Source organism: Camelus dromedarius, chromosome 11 (assembly GCF_036321535.1).
Source record: "Camelus dromedarius isolate mCamDro1 chromosome 11, mCamDro1.pat, whole genome shotgun sequence".
In the NCBI taxonomy this organism is placed as follows: Eukaryota; Metazoa; Chordata; class Mammalia; order Artiodactyla; family Camelidae; genus Camelus; species Camelus dromedarius.
In genome coordinates this window covers 53,843,191-53,849,496 of record NC_087446.1, presented here as the reverse complement: position 1 = coordinate 53,849,496, position 6,306 = coordinate 53,843,191, and the positions used below count along the sequence as shown (strand labels likewise).

The 6,306-nt window shown below is 46.9% G+C and overlaps 1 long non-coding RNA gene across 1 annotated transcript; it reads right to left on the bottom strand.

Annotated features, from left to right (window-relative positions):
* Positions 1 to 587: 587 nt before the first annotated feature.
* Positions 588 to 5,767, bottom strand: LOC135322479 (uncharacterized). The gene is made up of 4 exons (XR_010383058.1): positions 5,735 to 5,767; positions 4,345 to 4,553; positions 2,303 to 2,385; positions 588 to 739 (listed from the first exon to the last, which is right to left on the bottom strand). It is a non-coding gene; the product is annotated as an uncharacterized LOC135322479 (long non-coding RNA).
* Between the last annotated feature and the right edge of the window lie 539 nt (positions 5,768 to 6,306).

Here is a 6,306-nt window from a genome sequence, read left to right as displayed (position 1 = left end):
GGCCGTCTGTGTCTCTGGTACCTTTCCCTCCCTCAGTCCCTTCCCCTGCCTGAAGATAGCTGAGGTGAAATGAGAGGGCCTTTCTCTGTGGCAGGCCAGGAACAGGAGTGCAAGGTCCAACCAGATGGGAATTACTCAGGTGTATGCGCAATGCTGGGTCCTCTCTGGGTTCCTTACCTCCCCCAGCTTGGAAGATACAGCCCCCTTACAGAGCCTTAAGTGTAACAGATCTCAGTTGTAGTTTCTAGACCCAGGACTGCAGCCCTCTCACCTCCCCCAACCCCCCCAACCCCCCACTTCCCCCACCTTGCCTCCGAGCCTCAGTTTCCACGTCGCACAGGGCTGCAGCGCCCCCTGGTGGTCAAAAGCCCCTTCTCCTGTGTAGCTTTGTAGGATGGCAGCTCAAAGGGTCTTCAAAGGATGTTCAGACCAGAGGTTTACAATCTTTTTCATTCCAAAAAAATTTCCAAGACCCTCCTCCCAACGTGTTAGTAGTTATATTTTTATAGCTGTTGATTGAGAAAATACATAATGACTGAGTTCTGGATCGCATGATTAAAACTCATTTGTATTTTATTCATCCCCCAGCAATCACAGTTATACATAGTCAATCAGTTACACACAGATGGGTTACTTAGAGTCTTTATGGAGCCATGGGTGGAATCTTCTGTGATCACTCCAAGGCCTCTACAGGTTGGGAACTACAGATTCAACTCCTCATGTCCAGATGAGAGACGGCCTGGAGAGGGGAAGAGATCTGTTTAAACTCACACAGCTTGTGAGGGGGTTGCACAAGAATTTGAATTCAGGGTACGTATTTGCCACAGGGTCTGCCGGTATCAGTCCTACAGGGGCCTAAGTAGGGAGGAAGTTGCAAGCAGAGGGTTGAGTGGAGGGTGGGAAGGCTCCCCTCCCTACACCAATTCTTCCTTCCATTCAGATCAGGTAAAACATGCCCAAGGGAAGGAGATGGCAAAGTAACAAACAGAGGGTGAGTGGAGAGGAGCAGCCCGCTCTGCTTCGGCCCTTTCCCTATTTACCCAAACTGCGCAGACTCTGGGAAAGTCATTTAACTTCTCTGAGACTCAGCTTTCTCATCTGTAAAATGGGAGGGGACTAGCAGTTGAACCTTCCCCTCCCTATGGGAATAATGGCTTTCTTACTCCACAGGACTGTTGGGAGAATCTTACAAAATGTGTGTGGAAGTTCTGGGTAAATGGCAAAGACTGGGGTAGGGAACTTTGCATCCATAATCTTAAAAAAAATTTTTTTTATTGAAGTAGAATCAGTATACAGTGTTGCATCAATTTCTGGTGTACATAATCTCCTTTTTAATCCTCAAATCAACCCTGTGAAGTAGGTTACATTATTCTCATTTAACACTCGAGGGTGGGAAGGGACAGACTGGGATTTCAAAATGTAGAATAGATAAACAAGATTATACGGTATAGCACAGGGAAATATATACAAGATCTTGTGGTAGCTCACAGCAAAAAAAAATGTGACAATGAATATATGTATGTTCATATATAGCTGAAAAATTGTGCTCTACACTGGAATTCAACACAACATTGTAAAATGACTATAACTCAATAAAAAAAAATGTTTTAAAAAAACCCAAAACACTGGAGACAGCAGAAGTTGAACAGAGGGAGAGAGCCCGGACTTAACTCCAGGTCTGACTCCAAGAACTGACTCTCGGCTTGCCTTTTAGGGCTAACAGCTAGTAGAAGTTTGGTACTTGTGGCAATTTACATAGATCTCTGGTCTTTTTTTCAGAACCAGCTACTTTCCTCTCCCTCTTCTCAGCCCGTCTCCCTATAGTTCCAGCCACCTTGAACCCAGAGTAGCCGCGTGTCCTCTGAGTAAAGTGCAGGCAAGTGGTGGCCCTTGCTGGGTCAGGGTTAGATGAGATGGTCACGATGAGGAGTGGGATACAGGAGTGTGGCAGGGAGAGTGGGGGGCAGTACAAGGCCGGTGGATCCCAAACCTGGGAAGTTTTCAGAAAATCCCCAAGTCTCACTCTTCATGATTCTAAGACTTGGACCCAGATTTTGTTTGGTTTTGTTTAATTTTGTTTTTTATTGAAGTGTAGTTGATTTATAATGTTAGTTTCAGGTGTACAGCAAAGCAATTCAGTTATAAATATACATACATATTTTTTTTCATTTTCTTTTCCATTATATGTTATTACAAGAAATTGAATATAGTTCCCTGTGCTCTACGGTAGGTCCTTGTGGACCCATATTTTGGATGCTCACGACCAGCTGGGCTTGGGAAAGGGATGACGCAGCTACTTTACCTTCTTGGATGTAGCCGTTCAACAGCTATTCTAGTGCAGTGGTTCTCAAAGTGTGTTCCCCACACCAGTAGCATCAGTACCACCTGGAAATGTGTTAGAAATGCAAACTCTCAGGCCCCACCAAAGACCTACTGACCGGAGACTCTAATGGTGGGGCCCAGCAATCTGTGTTTTAGCAATAACTCTTGAGGGGATTTTCACACAGACTAACATTTGAGATCCACAAGTGTAGGGCAAGGACCTACTGAAGGTCAGGCATGTTGTTAGAGTTGGGACTAGGTAAGGGTGAATGAGCTGTGGTCTCTGCTTTTAAAGAGGCTGGAATCTGGTAGAGATGAGTTCAGGAGTTCTCAGTACTTGCTGAGAATAACTACACCCCCTCTCCCAACCAAGATTCCTTGGAGCCTAGGCACCTGGGTATTTTTGAAGGGTACTTGGTTCTATTAGAGTCTGATTTAGTTCAACACTTTTATTCATTGTGAGAGGGTGATTCTTAGGCATGGGGCAGGGAAACCATGGATTTGGGAAGATTCGTTTGTTTTTCGATGAGAGGGAGGTCATCAGAAGAAAGAGAGGAAAGAAACAGAGAAGACAGGGAGACACAAAATAATAATAATATTTATGGAGCACTTTCCACATGCCAGGCACTGTGCTAAGAGTTTTGCAAACACTGTCTCATTAAATCCTCCCAACTGCACTTTACACTGTAATTACCACCCCCTTTTGATAGAGAGGGAAATGGAGGCACAGGGAAGTCAAACTGCCCATCACACAGGTCGTAAATAATGGAAGTAGACCTTGAACTAGGGCTAGTGTAACTCCAGAGTGCATGCATTTTGCCACTATGCTTTGCTGCTTCTCTTATAGAACAGGAAGAAGTACCCACCTGTTCTTTGAACCCTTCAGTGGCTCAGTAGTGCCTGGATAATTAAACTTAACTGATTTGGCTTGGTATTCAGGGTCTCTCATACTGGGATCTCAAAGCTCCCTTTCAGTCTTTACTACCTCCTATCAAGATCCTTGTACTTCTGACACACTGGACCAACCGACTTCTCCATTTTCTCTTAACACTTCCTGACTACTTCACTTCTCACTCTCCTCCCTGTTGGGATCCTATCCATTCTTCAAAGCTTGGCTCAAAGGCCTCTTCCAACCTGATTGCCAGCCAGAAGTGGGCTTGCTCTCCCGAATCCCCAGAACACAATCCCCACCTCCGCACTCGGCACCGTTTGTACCCCACCCCACCCCACTTAGCCTGCCAGTACTTAGACGCAGAAGTACTCCAGACCCTTTGGTGTAACTGACAGAAGGAACGGTAATTCTCGAGTGGAGGTAGGAATAAGACCTCCAGAGATGGAGATCAAATGAGAAGGAACTGGGAGACAGAAAACAGAGGGGAGAGGGAGACGATGAAGACAAACACTGGGCGGCGACCAGACGGACCGCAGCCAGGGGACCCGAACTTCCCCCGCCCTTGCAGGCCCCCCACTGCCCAGGGACGGACGGAGCCGGTTCCTCGGTCGCGACTTCTGGGCAGGCAGCCCGCCCGGCGAGGGGTGGGGCGCGGGAGCGGCGGGGCGGCGCGCTCGGCCGGTCACCCGCATCCTCCGATTAGCATAAATCCCATTAGCCGCTCCCGGCGCGAAGCCGCGGCGCCGGCGGCTGGGGGAGCGGGTCTGGCGAGGGCTCTGCCTCGTGCGGCTGCGAGGGCGGCGCGCAACGGTGCTAACGTGTCCTCCGACGGCGCGTTCCAGCAGACAGAGGCCCTTTTACAGCCATTACCTCGCTGGCACCTCAGAACCACTCGGAGCGTGGGGCTCTCCCAACGTGGGAGATTAAATAACCAGGCCGAGATCTCGCCTCTAGTAAGTGGCAGAGCCGGGAATCGAATCCATGCTTTCTGGCACCAGCTCTCATGTTTTTAGCTTTACAGGTGGAGCCCCAGGATGCCTCCCTACCCAGTGAACTAGTTTGGGAAGAAAGGGGTTTAAGAACCCCACCATCCCCTACACACATACACACATACAAACACACAGCCTTACCTTTCCTGTGCTTTCTTCTCACCGGGCAGGCGCCACAGAGAAGGGGGTTGAGTGGAATGGGAGGGGTGTGGTGGTATAGGGGGTGAAGGGAGGTACAAGTCTCCAACCCTTAACCACCATTTGGGACACAGAGATTGGGTGTTTGGGTGGAATGTTTCCACCATCCTATTGAACCCAACTCCGCTCATTTCAATGGCCATTTATTGGAGCTGCAAAAGCAAGAGATTATAGCAGTAAATGAGAGGAGTACCATCTCAGTTCTCTGGAAGCTGAAAGTCTAGTAGGGAAAATCAAGAATATTTACTGAGCATTTACTGTGTGCCAGGAACTGTGCCAGATCTTTATGTGGCTATCTCATTTACTCCTCTCAATAGCTCTATGAAATAGGTATCATGATTTCCAGTTATAGACAAGTGAGCAAAGGCACAGATGACTTGTGAAAGGCCATATTGCTGGTAATTGGAAGAATGAGGAGGAAGATGAAACAAAGGAGCTGACACATGTGACAGGGGAGGAAGGGGGTGCTGGGGAAGCTTATAGCAAAGGCATGGCTCACTGCCTCAGAGATCTCCCTGAGCAAGGCAGAAAACATTTCAGCTGCCCAGAAGGGTGAGTAGAATTCAGCCAGGTAAAGAGGCTGTGGGAATGGGGAAGAGGAACTGCAAATGCCAGAGGGTCAGCAAGTGCAGCTCTAAGGGCAAGCCAGGGCCAGGTTAGGGGAGACTTGGTAAAGATTTTGGTCTTTATTGGGGAGGAGGTTACAGTCGTTCATGGTTTTAAATAGAGGCCTGATTATAATTGCATTTTTTAAAGATCATTCAGGGTGTAAAGAATGCAAGTGAGGGGCAAACAGATTCCCTGATGGCTTAGAATACTGAACTGGACTAGGGTGGTGACAGTAGGAAGGAGAAAAGTGGGCACATACAAGAGATACTTAAGAGTTGTGCTCAATAACTGGATAAAGGGTGAAAGGCAGAGAGAGAAAGCTGGGTCATTTTACACCCTCTTCTCCCTCTCAACCCCTAGGTCCAACCATTTAATAAAACCATTTCATTTCATGAATATCTTTCCCACCTGTCCCCTCCTTTCCATCCCCACTGTCAGTGGACTAATTCAGATCAAGTCCTCTCCCTAACAATAAAGCAAGAGTCTTTCTCCCTTCAGATTTTTCCCTCCCCAGAGAATCCTCAATGCCGTCTGAACATACTCCTTACGTAAAATGCAAACCTGGTCGAAGTCAGTCCAAGCCCCACTGACTCGTCATTGTGTCAATTACAAGATAGTCTCATCCCTTCCTAGTGTGGACATTCTTTGCTCTCTTCTTCTTCCCCTCCTCAGGCCTAAACTGCCCAAGCAAGAGGCATCACACCCACTGAACCCCCAACATTACCTGCAATGTTGAGGTAAATGTTCCTTCACAGCCCTAAACCTTCATAAATCCTTTGCTTATGTGTTTATTATATATACATGTGACTCATTCCTGAGAGGTCACATGATCTTCCCATTGACAGGAGTGTGCTGCCCCCTTCTAGCTGGTAAATTCCTATTCACACTTCAAGTTCCAGCTCAGATAGCAAGTCTCTGTATGCTTTTCTAATGCTCCCACTCCTTTGATAGGATTAATTGCTTCCTCATCTGTGCTTCTAAAGCACTTCACACATATTCTGTCCTTGTATGTGTTTAATTGTATTACAGGTATGAAAGGAGGCACAGGCTAATGCAATCAAGGAGTGCGCCTGACCTTGAAGGGTTGTGGGAAGGATTAAACAGGATAATATATGTATAGTTAATATTTCTTCATCTTGTTCCTAATAATATTAACAAAAATTTGTATTACAGTTTACAAAGTGTCAACTTTGATAGTGTTCCACACACTCTCCTGCTTGATCTGGGAATAAACCAGTGAGATAGGGATGGTATTATTATTTCTGTTTTATAGTTGGAGGAAGTGAAGTACAGAAG